This window comes from Cervus canadensis, chromosome 13 (genome assembly GCF_019320065.1).
Source record: "Cervus canadensis isolate Bull #8, Minnesota chromosome 13, ASM1932006v1, whole genome shotgun sequence".
Taxonomy (NCBI): domain Eukaryota; kingdom Metazoa; phylum Chordata; class Mammalia; order Artiodactyla; family Cervidae; genus Cervus; species Cervus canadensis.
In genome coordinates, this window is record NC_057398.1 from 33,630,322 (window position 1) to 33,648,244 (window position 17,923).

Here is a 17,923-nt window from a genome sequence, read left to right on the forward strand (position 1 = left end):
TGGTACAGTGGTAAAGAATCTGCCTGCCAGTTCAGGAGACACAAGAGATGCAGGTCAATCCCTGGGTGGGGAAGATTCCCTGGAGAAGGAAATAGCAACCCACTCCAGTATTCTTGCCAGGAAAATCTCATGGACAGAGGACCCCGACAGGCTACAACCATGGGGTTGTAATGAATCGGACACGACTGGACACGTACAAATGGTCAGAATGATAAAAAGTGCTAAGCACTGGGAATATAGCAGTTAACAAAATCCTGTAATGGAAAGAGAAATGAGAAATGAGTAATAAATGTGTATTTAAGTGCTAAACATTTGGGAATATAGCGTTTAACAAAATCCTCTTAATGGGAAGAGAAACAAATAATAAATGTGTAAAGGCAATACATATGTTAGACAGTGAATGTCCAGATAAGAAATGGAGTTCAGACATGGCTTGATCAAGACTCTGGTCATGTTCTCTTGATCCTTTCAATGTTTCATTCCTCCCTGGGTTTTCTGTAGCCCTGGCTGGCTTATCTTGTATAGTAAGATGGCAGTAGGCTTGTCAGGCCTTATAGATACATACTTCACTGTCCAAAAGAAAAGCAAATCATCGAGCAAAAAGTCCTAGGCTTCATTCTGACTGGATCATTTTAGGCCACCTGACCTCTTGGAACCAATCACTGTGGCTGAAAGGGTGCAATTAATTTAGACTTTATTGCTATTGTTCAGTTGCTAAATCATGTCTGACTCTTTTTGCAATCCCATGGACCACAGCATGCCAGGCTTTCCTGTCCTCCACTATCTTCCATAGTTTCTCAAATTCATGTTCATTGAATCTATGATTCTATCTAACCATCTCATCCTTTACTGCCCCCTTCTCTTTTTGCCTTCAATTTTTCCAGCATCAGGATCTTTTCCAATGAGTCAACTCTTCACATCAGATAGCCAAAATATTGGAGCTTTAGCTTCAATAACAGTCCTGCCCATGAGTATTCAGGATTGATTTCCTTTAGAATTGACTGGTTTGATCTCCTAAGTGTTGACAAACCATGGCCCATGAACCAAATCCAGCCTGCCTCTGTTTTTGTAAATAAAGTTTTATTGAAAAATGACCTTGGCTACCAGTTTATGTATTGTGTATGACTGCAGAATTGAGAAGGTAAATAGAGACTGTATTGCCTACAAAGCTCAAAATATGTGCTAGCTGAGCTTTAACAGGAAAAGTTTGCCAACCACTGGCTTAACCACATCTGAGTCTATCCTGGAAGGTGGTGTTAGAGGAAATTCCACAGCTGTTATGATTGTTACTCAGCAGGGCTTGGGGTGGAATAAATGCTGCAGAGGCATTCAATCTGTTCCCTTTCGCACCCTCTGTTTATTTATTTATTCAGCAAGTGCAGCTTGGTGGGCTTGTGTGGGAATGGCCCCCTTTGCTCTGCCAGAGAGAGCTTGAGTTGGAGAGAGAACAAAGCTGCATTAAATAGTTGGAAGAGCTAAAAGGTGGAAGCAACCAAATGTCCCTTAACTGAAGACTGGACAAATAAATGTGATCTCTCCATATAATGGAACATCATTCACTGATCAAAGGGGAGCGACACATGCTACAGCATGGATGACATCAAGCGTGGGATGCCGATTAAAGAAGCCAGACATAAAAGGTCACATATTACATGATTCTATCTCTACGAAGTATCCAAGACAGGTAAATTCACAGAGACAGAAGGCAGATGGGTGGTGGCTGGGGGCTAGAGGAGGGGTATAGGGAGCACGTGATAGACAGGTATGGGGTTTGTTTTGAGGATGATGAGATTGTCTTGGAACTAGGGAATGCTGATGGTTTTGCAGTATTGCCGGTGTGCTTGTGTGTGTGGGGGGTGGGGGCCCAGTTGCTTCAGTCATGTCCAACTCTTTGCTGACCTATAGCCTGTAGCCCACCAGGCTCCTCTGTCCATGGGGTTCTCTAGGCAAGAACACTGGAGTGGTTGCCAGTGTGCTTAATGTCACTGAATTGTACGCTTCAAAATAGTTAAATTTGGACTTCCCTGCTGGTCCAGTGTTTATGACACCACACTTCCACAGCAGGGGGTGTAGGTTTGATCCCTGGTCAGGGAACTAAGATCCCACATGTTGTGGGTTGCAGCCAAAAGAAAAAAAAAAAGAATTTTATGGTATGTGAATTTGAACTCAATTAAAAAAAAAAAAGACAAAAACAGAGCCCGAATCAGCACTGAACTGGTGGGAAGGATTGTGGCTCTGTAGTTATTCAGAGAGGAAGCCCCGGGGCCAGACTTGGCTCCCTGGCAGAACTCTATTCCCACTTTTCCTGACCTCCTGTCTCTCACGAGTTCCCTGCCAGAGCCGAGTGTGCAGACAGCACTGGCGCCCGACCCACAGAGGTGCTCTGACAGCGGTTTGTGGGTCTTGAGGGGTAGGGGGGGCACCATGGGCAACTTCCTTGCCGGGCTCTTTTTAGCACCCTGGTGGTGAAATGCCACAGTGCATGACGGGGTCTATAAATTTGCCTGCAGGTTTGGCATTTATGTTTGCCACCTTTGTAAAAATATTATTTCCCATTGCTACCTGGTTTTTATAATGTCAATATACTAAGATCTACCTCTCTGCGTTACATTTTATACACAATGCCGCTTTCTTTATACCCTAGAGCACATGTGTTTTTCTAACTTGGCTTTCGGAAATAGTTGGTTTTCAAAGAGATGTCGCAGGAGACTTTCTGTTGGCAGTGAAATAAGTTTTTTTTTTTTTTTTATTGTGCTTGGGATATGATTCTTAATTGAAATTCACCTTTAACATTCAAGTTATATTTTTATTACAATTTGAAGTCCATTGTGAGGGATCATTATCTGCAGAGATTCATTTCCTTTGGGAAGGTTCTTCCTCGATGATGTAATTGAAATTCCGGGAGCCAGGAACAAACACCGGTGTCTCATATTTCGAGCTGGTAGCAGAAAAGTCTGCTAGTGTTGGTGTCCAGGAAAATGTAAAACAAGCGCTTTCTCTCTCTATGGGTTGTCTTCCTTCTGGGTTCTCAGCGGGGAATTCTGGACCACCTCTGAACCTCTCAACCAGTAGAATTCCCTAGGAGAAAAGGCAGAGGCAGTGGCTGTCCAAAGGAGTGGCAGGGTTGAAAGGGGACTTGAACTTCTTTCTGATTCCTCACTTTGATCTTTCAGTTTTCCTGCTTGCCTCTCCTCCCTGCTTCTTCCAGGAAAACATTTCCTGTGTTCTCACTGTTCAAGCCGTACCCCAGCTGTACCCGAGAAAGCCTGTCTGCATCTGTCTGTCTTGTGTTCTCTAGCAGACTTGATGAGGCTGCGGCCAGGCTGAAAAAGGGCCGCCAAAGTGAGCAGGAGGGGAAGGGTGATTCTTAATCAGCAGTCACCACTTCAGGGAAGAAAAAGGCAATTTAATTAATCGCCCGACTCCGGTACTGAGGACCGAGTCTGCAGAAGCTTCTCTAGAGTTGGAGGAAATTATTACAGATTGTACATTCAACTCTTTTTAGGATAAATACCCAAATCCAGACATCATATGTTCTGACATGTCTATTATTTATATGCAAATCTGGCTTTCGTAAAAGGGTTTCTCGAGAGACTGATGGGTTAGTTTTCCTGCAAGCCCAGAAGGTGACTGTCCATCTGCCTGGCACGTCTCTCTCCTTGGGAGTCCTTAAAATAATTCCCAATGAGGTTGAATTTTACCACTCCTGGCCACACATCCACTGGGGTTGCTGAGCTGGAAAAATTTTCCCTCTTTATAGCCTAATTCCATCACACCTAAGTAAGACTTTGGCATAAATACACAATTGGCACAAAGAGTTTGAAGACTCTTTTTGGAGCTGAAATAAGAGACCTCCATTCTAATGCTGGGTGGGGAGGAAGCATTTTGGGCTTAATGAAGACTATCTTTCCTGCCCTCCTTCTTGACGCGGTCATTCTGGATTGCTAAACACAGCTGTTGGGCAGGGAGGGGTGCATGTCTGCAGATTGCAGCAGCAGCCACTAGAGTAATGAGGACAGTGGCTAGTTAGCCTTTATCGAACATTCACTCTGAGCCTGACACTGTGCCAAGGGCTTTGTCCTATTGTCCTGAGGTCCTGGAAGGGTGATGAAGATATGCTACTTTCTAAAGATCATGGTTAAGAAAACATTGCTCTGGAATCAAACAGACCATATTAGTTAAGAGAAGTTCAGCTGCAAGTAACCAAAACTTCAAAACAGCAGTGGCTTAAGTAGGATAGTTTGATTTCCCTGCCTTGAAAAAGTTTGGCTAAGGAACCCAGAGGCAGCATGGCAGCTGGTGGCTGATCAGAGACTCAGGTTCTCATAACCCAGCATCATCATCCTAATACATGGCTTTTACCTCATGGTGCAAGATGGCTGCTTGAGCTCAAGCCATAGTGACTACATTCCAACAGCAAGAAAGGAAAGAACAATAGTTTTTCCTTATCTCCCGTTGACCACAACTCAATTACAACTAGATCTAACTACAGAAGAGGTAGGGAAAGATAGTTTTCATTCTTTAGGGCATCCATATGCCCAACTAAACTTGGGGGTCCCAGTACTCAAGGAAGAAGAGAGTGGGTAAAGGGGTGCAGATATTTGTCTCTGCTATACAGACCTAGATGCAAGGTAGTTGTTTACTTTGGGAAAATTAGGATCTGCCTTCTGAATATTATGCCTTTATCATAAAATTAGGTAAATACTGGTACTTGATAGGGCTGTTAGGAAAAACACACAAGACACTCTACATTGTGCAGACTGTGTTGGTCCAGGTGTAAGCAAGCACTAAAAGGATGGTGAGAATTATCCAGGTGATGATGATGATGAGGGTGACGGTGACATTGAGGAAGAGGAGGAAGATGGTGATGTTGATGGTAGGAGATTATTGAGTTTCCACAGTGTGCCAGCCACTACCACGGGTGCTGGTTGTGCAGAGGGGAACAGAGAGAATCTCTGCCTCTATCCCCCCAGTATAGCAGGGAGTGAACACATCCAACGATGTTCACAAGGCAGAATAAATTCAGTAGATTAGCAAAAGGGATCTGGGATTCAGGGCTGGGCTCATCTGCTCCCCAACTCCCCACATGGGGCCTGGAAAGAGACAAGAGGCATGGAAAGCTGTGGCCTCCTTTTGTGGAAACTTCCATGGGAAGATTTCTATGCAGGACATATGGTCACAGGGGACAATATATTGAAAGGTGGGAATGGATGCATTCAGGGGTTTATAAACTCACTTGCAGCACCATGCATTGCTTCTCATGGAGAGAAAGTGGCCAGTGGCCTCTCTGGTAGAGGTCCTCAGCTGGTGTGAGTCCTGAGTGTCCAGGTCTGTTCCTTCTACACTGTGATGCAGGCCCTTACACTGTGCAATGATCCACACAAGTGAACGCGTGGGCCGTGGAGAGCCTTTTCTGATCCAGTGCTAATTTTTTAGCCAACAAGTAGCTCAACTGCCTGAAATTTCCCTTTAATTCATTCAAAGTTAAAAGGAGTTGGTGCCCATTTAAGCAGCAAGGGCACGCATTAGATAAATCAGTACATCTTTGCCATTTTGTCACTCCTGATTTCTTTGTTAATTTAATTAGGATGGAGATAGTCAAGTCTAGGTGTGCTAAATCACAGACCATAAAGCCCCATCCATCACTGTGGTGTGTGAGCGGGTGCGTGATCGGGAGGGGCACAGTGTGTGGCTTTGGGCGTGTGGCAGGGACCCTGAACTGCTTTCCCTCCAGTTCCCCGCTGCCCTCCAGGAGAGACACACCTGCTTCTCCTCCCCAGACTTTAGACTCCTTTAGCGCAGCTTCTGTCCCCTGCCCCAGGCCTCCAAGGAGGTCTAGGGCCCCCTACTCTCCTGTGGGAGATGCTCCCCTTCTCAAAGCCTTTCTGAAGACTAGCAATCTAAGGTCAAGCCACCTTTTCCAACAGGGCTCTGCCCCTGTGGGGTTCTTACTCCTCAGCACCACTGCCTGCCTCTCCTCCCTTAGAAGTTGCTGTCTTTATCTCTGACTCAGGGCCTGATGGGATGTCCCACCGCACGCCGCCCCCCGCCCCCGGCTCCACCAGGCCCCGTTGCTGTTGTTCAGTCGCTCAGCTGTGTCTGACTCTTTGCTGCCCCATGGACTACAGCACTCCAGTTTTCCCTGTTCTTCATCATCTCCCGGAGCTTGCTCAAACTCATGTCCATTGAGTTGGTGATGCCATCCAACCATCTCATCCTCGGTTGTCCCCTTCTCCTCCTGCCCTCTTCTCCCAGGCCCTAAGTGTATGGCATTCTGGCCAGAAGGCCATTCCATGGGCTCTCAGGATGGGGCAGCCCCCAGGGCACCTGTCAGCCCAGCTCCCTCATTTATGGAGAATGCTTGGCTCAAGGAGAAGTGGCGGGTGCTGAGCACACCCACCAGCACATACCACAGCTCTGGGATGGGAGCCGGGGAATGCTGGCCCTGTCAGCCCCCAGCTGTCTCTGTACCCTCATTGGAGTCCTGAATCCGTCCTGTGGCTCCTAATGCTGCATCCAGAAGGGCTGAGCGGAGCAGGTGGTGCTGAGATCTTTAGAAATACAACTGGTCGCTTTCCAAGCCACAGGGGCATTCTGCTACCCCTGACCCCACCAGTCGATGCCTCTGTCTAGGCATGGTTCATGGGTCTGGCTGGGGATGGACCCAGGACTCCAAGCTGTGAGCCCTGGCTGCACCTCGTGGGCATCAGGCCTCCCGGCTTCATACGGTGCAAATGCCTCCCTGACTGTGGGACTTAGCCCTCCATCCTCGCCTTACTGTTCTCTGGTCCCTGTTGTCTGTTTGCTATTAACAGGACACTTGATTTTAGCTGGACAGCAGCAAGCAATATTTCCAGAACAAATAAAGCTGCATGGACGTTTGCTCTAGGCATTTTACATTTCAACTTGAATATGTTTATTTCAGCCTTGCTGTTTGAATAGCATCTCCGTGGGGATGTCTGGGATGTTTAAATTTCCTGCTCACATGCCAGTACTTGAAGTGATGAGAACCAGGCAGGCTGGGGAGGGTCCTGAGGGGCCACTACATACCCACAAACAGGCAGTGGGAGAAAGTGCCACAGAAAGATGCACCAGACCCCGGGGACATGGGCAGGTGAGGCTACACCACCCTCTGGGAGATCCCTCTCAGGTGCTTGGCTGGGCGATGACCTGGACATCTGCTGAGCTGACATACTCACTCCTCCTATGGGGTTGGCACTCTCAAGGTAACTTTGGGGTGTCCTCTCTACCCCTTCTGCTCCCCCCAAAGCTCAGCTCAGGCTCCACCCTGCCAGCCACTCCATCCCTGTCCTGCCTTCCGGCTCCAAGTGCTTCTGATGGTCTGATTGGAAACTCAAGGCTCAGCTGGGGGTTCTGTACCATCCTGTGCACTATGAGCATCTTTCCATGTGCCCAAGGGGTGCATACGACTCCAGGCACCCCTGGCATCACACCACACCTCCCTTTTTACTGTGAAGAAAGTAAACAATTTACAGACTACAGATTAGGAACATGTATACACTTTTGCTCAGTTCTGTCTGACTCTTTGAGACCAGCTCCTCTGTCCATGGATTTCCAAGACAAGAATACTGGAATGAGTTTCCATTTCCTCCTTCAGGGGATCTTCCCAACCCAGGGATTCAACCTGCATCTCCTGCACTGACAGGCGGCTTCTTTACCACTGAGCCACCTGGGAACCCCCAGATTAGGAACAGTTGAAGTAAAAACTAGTAGTGATCAGGCCTATTCACTGTTCTCTTTATCTTTTTTGTTCTCAGGAAAAGAAAGAAAAATTCATTTCTCGTTCTTTTTCACTGAAACATTGTCTTGCTACCTTTTTGGTTCCCAGTCTCCTTTTGCTGGTGTGTGGCCTCCCAGGTGGCGCTAGTGGTAAAGAATTCTCTTGCCAATGCAGAAGACTCAGGAGACACAAGTTTGATCCCTGGGTTGGGAAGATCTGCTGGAGAAAGAAATGGCAACCCACTGCAGCATTCTTGCCAGGAAAATCCCATGGACAGAGGAGCCTGACAGGCTACAGTCCATGGGGTTGCAAAGAGTTGGACACAACTGAGAGTGTGTGCACACGCGGGTGCGCATGTGCGCGCACGCACACACACACACACACACACACACATACACACACACACACTCTTTTGCTGACATCTCCTGAATGTCCAAGTCCCTGGGGACCCTGCCCTTGTCCTCCTCCCTTCCTTCCCCAGGTCTCTATGTTCTGACCCTGGGGACTCTCACCTGCTCTCGTGACCCCAGGCCCCCACCCCCACCCCGGTCACTGAACACCCTCAGACGAGATCTTCTTAACTCCCATCCCTCAACCCTCGGCCATCACCACCACCAGACTGATTTCTTTTTCTCCCGTAGTGACGGCAGCATCACCATCCTCACAGTCCTGAACCAGGAGCCGTCATCCTCCCCATTTCTCCCCACCCTCACGTTCCAAGTTCAATCCTTATGAAGAATCCTGACTTCTCGTCTCCCAGATGGTCTGGTTCTGCCTAAGCCAGGCCATGCCTCTGGGTTCCATGACTGCAGCGCCCCCTACCAGCAGGCTGGGTCCCAGCACCCTGAACCCTGTAACTGTCACGTCCTCCAGCCTGGGGGGTGCTCCGACTTCCCAAGGCCTCCCGCGCTTCTCTGATCATCTTCAAGCCAGGAAGCAGCGTCCTTCACCCAACGCATACACATAGAAAGCTGCAAAATAGATTTTTAAATGTGCATGTTCTAGAAATGAGAGTGGGAGATTGGACACAGATGGGTAGGAGGTTATGATGGAAAAGGGTTTTGCTTAATCTTGGGATGAAAAATACCCTGATCCTGGCAGAGTCCAGTCAGAAGGAATTTCCAGCAAGATCCGTCTTCCTGCCACCTTGTCTTCAGCACAATTGATCTTTGCTTTTATTGTTTCTCCTCCCTCCTCCTCACTTGGCTTTTTGGCAGATAATGCCTGGAAAGCCCTTTTCTATTGTTGGAACCATTTATGAAGGTGGCCCTCAGAATCCTCGTCGTCTCCTCTCCCAGGACTGCCTCCTCTGTCCCAGGGGACATGTGTCTGTCTTTGTTTGTGACATGGGGCCTTGGAGGGTTCAGCTCCCAGCCCCACCACTAGTCTGGGGCAGGTTGCCACTGGAAAGAGCAGGCTTTTCATCTGGGAAACAGGGGCACAGTCCTTTCCCCGTAAGGCCCTTATGACAGTTCAGTGGGATGACACACGGGAGACGTTTAGCTCTAGCAGGTGTGGGGTGTCACGTTGCTCTGTGGTAATCATTGTCACGGTGAAGGTGAACAGAACTCTCATGTCACAAAATTTGAACGTCCCTGTCATCAGGTTGGAAGGCTTTAGCATCCTCTCTCAGGACTTCCCTGGTGGTGCAGTGATTAAGACACTGCAAGGGGCACGGGTTCGATCCCTGTTCGGGGAACTAAAATCTCGTATGCTGTGTGATGTGGCCAAAAAATTAAAAACAAACGAAAACACCCTTTCTCCTCTTGGAGGGAACGTCCTGGGAGGGATGGTCCTGGGAAGCTGGAAGCAGAGGTGACCCAGCCTTAGTTGGAGGCACTGTCCTGGGGCCCTGGTGCACATCCTGGCCTTGGACTTCCCATTCCAGGGTGCTAGGCCATCAACCTGCCTCTCTGGCCTCCGTGGCCTGGGGACAGCACCTGGCTCCCGCTGAGGATGCACCTGCTGGGGACGCTCTTCTGGTCTCAGCTGGGAGTTCAGCGGAGCGTTTGTTGCTTCCAGTTGGCAGTTCCCCTTTCCTGCCTAGAGAGACCAGGCTGTTGGCTGAGCCAGATGCCCAAAGCAGGACTGGAGGGCCTCAGACCCCTGCACCCGCCCTTTCCTGGTCAGGCAGTGTACCCTGGACCTGGGCTTTTCTGTCTGCCTAGGCCTGCATGTGGGGCCAGGGTGGGGCCAGTGCCAGGCCCGGAGCCACTGGACAGGTGCTCCATGAGTGAAAGGAGGTGGGGGCGGGCCAAATGAAGGACGGGAGGGTTGGGGACTCTATGCGGCTGCTCAGCCCGTGTTGCACACTTCGGCCCCTTGGGGCTTCCCTAGTATGAGATGGTCCTTCAGTCTCCTGAAGAAGAAGCTCTCCCAACCCCAAGCCTCTTCTCCCCCGGCCTATGGCTCCCGGCTCCATCCTTTTCAGCCTGTCCCTTGCGGGTCACTTCCTTTGCTCTGATCTCGGCCTGCATTCCCTCCTGCTGCCCCTGCTGGTTCTCTTTGGGCCCCAGAGGGCTCAGGTGTCCAGATCGTTGCTGTCAGCATATCCAACATGTTCCCTTGGCATCTCTTGTAAGCAGCCAGCTCTTTGACCAGAGTGGGGAGATATCAGAGAGGAGTGGCTCCCAAATACCACCTGACCGGCTGAGCAGGAAGGTTAGGTGTGTGGCTCTACCTGAGTGGCTCTGGCTGAGCACCAGCCCAGCTTCTCTGCCAATTTGCCCTGGATGAGGCTCCAGTGAGACATGTGTGGGCAACTGGTGGGTGGGTAATCAATTTTACTTAGCATGTGTGTGTGTGGTGGGGGTGAGAGCCAGGATGGGAAAACCTGTTCTCCAGGAGGTGACAGAAGCCCCTCACAGTGGTCCAGATAGGAAAGTATGGAATCTAAACACCAGGGAGAGGTTGAGACCAAGGGAAGAGGGGATGCAGGTAGGAGAAACTTGGGGACCTCTCAAGCCTTGGAGGAGAAGACAGGATGCTCAGTCCAGATGGGAGGAGTCAGGGTGGGGTCAGTCGAGGTCAGTTGAGGGGATCCATGTCAGCAGGGGTTTTGCTTTCCAAGTTCAGGGAACTAACTTAGCACACAGGCACTGTTGATCACTATCCACTGTTTCAGCATCTGCATAACTTGTGTAGACTTACCTACTGCCTGGCCGGCAGCCCTGAATTAGGGACTCACTCACCTTTACCTGCCTCTTACCTGTGGTGCAGCTCTGGCAGAGCCAAAAGTCTGAGGATTGTACAGTGCTGGTCCCTTCCCCCATGCACTCTGAGGACTCTGCAGGTGGGCCCCCTAGCCCCACACTCCACACCAGCCTCCTTCTGGCATTCCACCTGCATCCAGGTGGTGGGTGTCACTCCTTGTGTGACACACACCATGGCCATCCATGGAGCCAGCAGCAGGAGCAGGTGCAGCTTTGGGAAGCAGACACCGAGGCTCTGAGAATGACCCTACTCCTCACCAGCCCTGGGACACTGCAGATGGTTTCTCTGGGCCTCAGTTCCCCTCTGTATAAAATGGAAGTGATAATAATGCCTGTATCTGTTGATTACTCTCTAGATGTTGTTTTAATGTGTTTCCAAGTTCTGTTTTAATCAGGCACCGTAGGTCATGCAGACACAGAAATGACTGTGGTAGAGAAGCTTGTACTCTTGGGCACCTCGAATCAGGATGCAGTGCAGGGCCATGTGGGGAAGCACCAGGGCTGGTCAGAAGAAAGGAGCAGGAGGAAAATGTGGACAAGAGCCTTTATTATGGTTTCCACTGGAAGGAATCAGTGAGGCAGGGTAAGCAGGCTCAGGATTGGCCAGTTTGAGTAATTTCAGTGGACTCTGGGTGGAGGACTGTCCAAGCTGTCTGGTGCTGACCCTGGGATGATTAAGGCAAAGGAGTATTGCTTCCTGGAGCCATAGAGAGGAGGTGGTTCTCAGGATGGGCCCTGGACTGATTGGTTTGCATATGAAAGGCACACTCCTGTGCTACACAAGAATTAGCTAGACCTGGAGGGGCAAGTCCCTCCCATGTCAGGTCATCAGGGACCCAGATGCCAGAGCCTCAAGAATACAGAAAATAAGAAAGCACAGTTAACATAGACACCCATCTATGACAAGTTTCTGGCAGGGGCACCACCCTGGTACTGGTGAACACTCAGTACCAAAGAAAGAATGAGGGATGACTGTAAACCAACCCCCACCCCACCCCCACCAAGTTTATAAAGAAAAAGAGCAAATCTTCCTCACAAGCTCCTGTTAGGAATGAGTAGCCTGCAGACTGATGGTGTCATATACTGCAGAGAACCTTTGTCTGGGCTGGGTCTGGGTCAGACATCTCAACACTGCCCGGGCCACCAGGACGGAGTGGCCATTCCTCCCAAGATGGTCACTTCTGGGCTCCCTCATGGGAAGGAGCTGGGTGGCATGTCCAGCTGGTTCCCTGGTGCTGAGGAAAGTTTCCTGCATTCAAGTATCTATATGTTTCATGGAACCCTTTACTCAGAGCACATAGGCACACCTTTAGCTGATCCTTGGCAGTCCCTAAGTTATTTTACTATCCCCTTTATACAGATAAGGAAACTGCTGCTCAGAAAGACCCCTGCCCCAAGTCACATGGCCTGGAAATTCTTGGTCTCCTGCATATCTCAAGAACATACAATAAACCACCCCCCGCTCCCTGTGTTTAGTCCTGAGAGCTTTAGCACATGCATGGAGCCTTGTCATTACCACGACAATCAAGACATAGAGCTTTGGGACTTCCTTGGTGGTCCAGTGGTTAAGAATCTGCCTTCCAATGCAGAGGACATGGGTTCGATCCCTGGTCAGGGAATTAAGATCCCACAAAGGCCTGCAGGCTACAACTACTGAGCCCACAGGCTCCAGAGCACACCACAACTCCAGAGAAGTTGGGCTTCCAGAGAAGACAAAGTGTATCAACTAAGACCCGACATAGGCAAAATAAAATATATTTTGAAAAACAGAAATTCCAAAACCATGATTTTGTACAAAAAAGGCAATTAAGAATCTGGGATTTAAAAAAAAAGAAAGAAATAGAACTTTTTCATCACCTCAAGAAATGTCCCTGGGTCTCAAGCCCTCCCTACATCCCAACCCCTGATGTATTTAAAGTCCCCATAGCATTGCCTCTTCCAGAGCCCCTTATGAAGGAACCATACGGAATGTAGCCGTCTGAGTGTGGCTTCTTCCACTGAGCATAATGATCGTGAGTCTCATGCACGTGGTTGCGTGTATCAACAGTTGATTCCTTTGTTTTATAAGTGGTAGGTAGTCCATGGTACAGATACACAGCAGTTCATTGATCCATTTGCCTATTGAAGGATATCTGAGCAGTTTCAAGCTTGGGGCTATTACAAGTAATGGACTATAAGCATCCATATACAGGTTTTTGTGTAAACATAAGTTTTTATTTCTCTAGGGTAAATTCCTAAGAGTGAAATTGCTGGATCATCTGGTAAATTTGTTTAACTTTCTAAGAAACAGCCAAACTGTTTCCCAAAAAGATTGCCATTTCATGTGTCCATCAGCAGTGTATCAGAATTGTGGTTTCTCCATATCCTTGCCAGCATTTTGTATTGTCATTTTTTGAGTGATTCCAATAGATATTTGGTAGTTAGTATTTCATTGTGATTTTAATTTGTATTTCCCTAATGACCAGTGAAGGGGCTTCCCTGGTTCAGTGATAAAGAATCCTCCTGCCAATGCAAGAGATTGGCTTATATCCCTGGGTCGGGAAGATACCCTGGAGAAGGAAAAGGTAACCCACTCTGGTATTCTTGCCTGGGAAATCCCATGAACAGAGGATCCTGGTGGGTTACAGTCCATGGTAGGTTACAGGTTGCAAAAGAGTCGGACACGACTTAAATGACTAAACAACAACAGTGATTAGTGATGTTGAGCATCTTTTCTTGTGCTTATTGGCCATGCATATACCTACTTGGAGGATGTCTGTTCAGATTATTATTGCCCATTTTTCCATGGGTTGTTTGCTTTCTTATTTTTTTTAACTGTTGAGTTTTGAGAGTTCCTTATACTTTCTAGCTACCAGTCCTTGATCATATATGTGATTTGCAAATAGTTTCTCCTAGTCTGACTTATTTTACTCTTTTAACAGTGTCTTTCAAAGAACAGATGTTCATTCTTATTTTTGATGAAATCAAATTTATCAACTTGTTCTTTTATGAATCATGCTTGTGAAACCTTATTGAAGCTGTCTTTGCCTCACTTGAGATCACAAGAATTTTCTTTGCTTTTACTAGTTTGGGGTTTTATGTCTATGATCTATTTTGCATTAATATTTGTATGCAGTATGAGGTATGGGCCAGAGTTCTTCTTCTTTTTTTTTTTTTGCTTATAGATATCCAGTTTTTCCAGCACCTTTTATTGAAATGATTGTCCTTTCCCCATTGAATTGCCTCTGCACTCTTGTTGAAAATCAATTGACCATATATGGATAGTTCTATTTCTGGACTCTACTTATTGATATCTGTACTTTTGCCAATTCCATGCTGTCTTGATTACTGCGGTTTTATAGTAAGTCTTAAAATTAGGTAGTGTGTGTCTTCCAACTTCATTCTTCTTTTTCAAAATTGCTTCAACAATTCCACTTCCTTTGTGTTTCCATAGAAGTTTTAGAATCAGTTTGTTGATTTCTCCAAAATGAAAATCCTGCTGGGAACTTGATTGAGATTGCATTGAATCTATAGATTTGTTTGGAAAGAATTAGCATCTTAACACTACTGATGTAGTCAGTAGATGTAGAATTGTAGTTCAATTTATCAGCATAGACTATGTCTCCAATGATTTTGGTCTTTTCTGACTTCTTTCACCAGTTTTTTGTAGTTTTCAGCATATAAATCACATATTTTGCTGGGTTTATTCCTAATGTTTGGGTATATTTTTGTTGCTATCATAAATGATACTGATTTTTTACCCATTTCTAGGTGTGCATTGCCTTCATGTAGAAATGTGATTGATTTCTGGTTGTTGTGTATTGAGCTGAGTTCAGTTCTTTCTGGCTCCACGTGCAGTATCCTTGCCCCACACAGGCTGTCTCCTTGGCACCAGGAGCAGAGCCTGGAGCTGAGTCCCTTGGTTATCACTCTGACACCTGACTCTGAGTCACCAGTCTCTGTCTGTAGTTCTCCTCTCTCTAGAACAACGATGGAGCCACCTGCTCCACTATTGTTCCCAGGAGCATTAAAGATGAAGGACTAAGGTGGCAGGGGCCTCAGCTCTTGGGCGTGAGTGGTCTCACATGATTGAGATCAAGTCATTTTCATTTTTTCCTCTAATCCAGCTGTTATTATTTGCATCTCAGAGGGCATAGGTGTGCGGGAGTGAATACAGTTGCCTCCAGCCACTCTCTCAGGCAGGCTTAGACCATGAGGGGGACTCCCTTCTTTGTGCCCGGCCCCCACCCGAAGGCACCCTCTCCATCACCTTTCTCTTCTGCCCATCTGGAGACCCTGGGAGTCCTCCCTCCTCACCATCCACCGCAGCAGGCCTCCTGGCGACAGTTGACTGCTGGTGTTCCATCCTCACTGGTATTGGTGATCCATCCTGTCCTCCAAACCACAGGCATTAGGAGGACATCAGATTCCTTTCTGAGGTCACAGTCCCATCAGCTGCCCTGGTCAGGGTGGGGCCTCAGCTGTGATGAGTGATGCCCTGCCTCTCCTGGGGTTCCCAGCTTCCCCTTCCTCTCCATTTTGTGAGACTTGAAGTAAGCTTGGGAGGATATTTTGCTAGACTGGCAGTGAGCATCAGCGTGAAGAGCATGGGGAGTGAGAACTGGGGGAGCTGGAGTGCTGCTCATGACCTCATTGTTAAAACTGAACAAGAAGTGAAGTCCAGAACCCATCACACCAACCTTGCAAGTGGTCCCACCAGTCGCCCGAGTGACCCCTCACTCAGACGGCACCTTTGCCTGGACCCTGTCAGTAGGAAATGTTTTCAAAGCATCGTCTATCGTGGGAATGAAGTAGGCAAACTAGCATCCATTCATGATTCTTTCATTCACAAAATAGTCCCCGGCACAGAGTAAGTGCTTAGAGAATAAATGAATAGGTGAGTGACCACGTGTTTTGTGCCAGGTACTATGCTAGGTATTGGTGATACTAAAAGGAATGGTAAGTCATATTAATTCTATAGAAGCTCATAACCTAGTGAGGGAGGCAGACACAAAAGTAACTGTGGATAAGCCTAATGGTAGAGATCTCTGCAGGTGGTTGTAGGGAGGATGCTGCTGCTGCTGCTGCTGCTAGGTCGCTTCAGTTGTGTCCGACTCTGTGCAACCCTTTAGATGGCAGCCCACCAGGCTCCGCCGTCCCTGGGATTCTCCAGGCAAGAATACTGGAGTGGGCTGCCATTTCCTTCCTCAATGCATGAAAGTGAAAAGTGAAAGTGAAGTCACTCAGTCGTGTCCAACTCTTCGAGACCCCATGGACTGCAGCCCACCAGGCTCCTCCGTCCATGGGATTTTCCAGGCAAGAGTACTGGAGTGGGTTGCCATTGCCTTGAGGATAGGGGAGAGGAAAGTTCCTCAGGAAGACTTCCTGGAGGAGGTGACACTAGGCCTTTAAGGATGAATGGAAGCTGGTCATGACCCCAAAGCTCTGGTACTACAGTCATCTGGCCAGACCCTTATGCCTCCAGAGGCCTCTGGGTGAGAATGACAGCTCCCAGTCACAAGCAGATGATGACATAAGGGCAGTGGGGGCAAGGCTCCCTGTCACAGTGTTTAGGTCCATGCTGACACCTGGGCTGCAAGTCAAACCCGATGATGATGGTGTCTGCTTCTCTGGTTTAGGAACTAAAGCTCCAGCTTACAAGCCCCATGAGGCTCTTCCTCCCTTCTCCCCATGACCTGGGCACTCTGGGTTCTGCCCCCACAGCCCTAGGCCGCTCCACCATTGACCCCTCCACGCAGGCCTGTTGCCATCTGCCCTAACCATGGTCAGACCTGCCTCCAGACACTGTGCTGACCAGGGCTGCCCCCCATGACCCTGGTCTCCCAGCCTCCCTGGAAGCCTCGGCCACATTCCCTGACCTTCCTGCTGCAGCTCTGCACTGGCTTTTCCAAAGAGAGTCTGGGCAGAACGAACCTGTGGGCACCTTCTGGGCCCAGCCAGGCTGTGAGTCACTAACTCTCTCCTGTCCTGGCCATCAGCAGGCCCTCCAGGCAGACTTTCAAAACCTATCTGAACAAAGCACCGTTTCTAACTCTGCAGCAACAAACTTGCCTCCCCATTAAACCTGGCCTCTCTTGCCAAGTGGTCACAGGGTGTGAGAACTGTCCACCGGACAAGGTTGTTTCCGAGGACCGCACCCTCCCAGGGCCACTCCTCGCCTGGGATATCTGAACTCCTGGCTCTCACCCTGTCTGCAGGTCCTTGGGTGAACACGAGATGGGCTTTCCTGGGATGTCCAGGTAAGGGCAGGACTGCGAGCTGGGCACCCACTCAACCTTGACCCACCAAGGTGGGACTGCTCACCACCAGCCAAGGACAAGCCAAAAATGTCTTCTTGATGCTTTCAATTTAATTTTTTTTAATAATTAATTGTGTTATTTATCTATTGCTAAATATGTATTATTTATTAATAAATAATTTATTGAAATGAATTATTAAATAATTTATTAAATAAATTGTAACTGCTGCCACAAGTTATCAAAAATGTAATGGCTTAAAGCCACACATCCTTACTATCTCAAAGTTGTGGAAGTCGGTTGTCTGATATAGATCTCACTGGGCTAAAACCAAGGTGTGGGCAGGGTGGGAGGCTCTAGAGGAAACTCTTTACCTTCTCCAGCTTCCAGAGGTGCCCACAGTCCTTGGCTTCTAGCCCCTTCCTCCATCCTCACAGCCACCAGTGTTGCATCTCTCTGACCCTTCTCTCCTCAAAGAGGTTTTTTGTTTGTATATTTGTCTGTTGTTTTCAGGGTTTTTTTGGTCTCATCACGTGGTATGTGGGATCTTACGATCCCCAGCCAGGGTTTGAACCTGGGTCCCCTGCAGTGGAAGCACAGAGTCCTATCCTCTGGACCACCAGGGACGTCCCTCTCTAGTTCTTCTTCTGCAGTCACAGCTCCCTCTCACCCCAGTGTGGGAGAGTCTCTGCTTTTAAAGACGCATGAGATTATCTGGGGCCCGCCTGGATGAC

At 48.3% G+C, this 17,923-nt stretch overlaps 1 protein-coding gene and 1 non-coding gene across 8 annotated transcripts in view; one reads left to right on the plus strand and one right to left on the minus strand.

The window, feature by feature from the left end:
• Positions 1-17,923, plus strand: part of LOC122451780 (calmodulin-binding transcription activator 1) — a 664,205-nt gene that overhangs the window by 306,636 nt on the left and 339,646 nt on the right. The window lies entirely within an intron of this gene.
• Positions 17,743-17,815, minus strand: TRNAG-UCC. The gene has a single exon. It is a non-coding gene; the product is annotated as a tRNA-Gly (tRNA).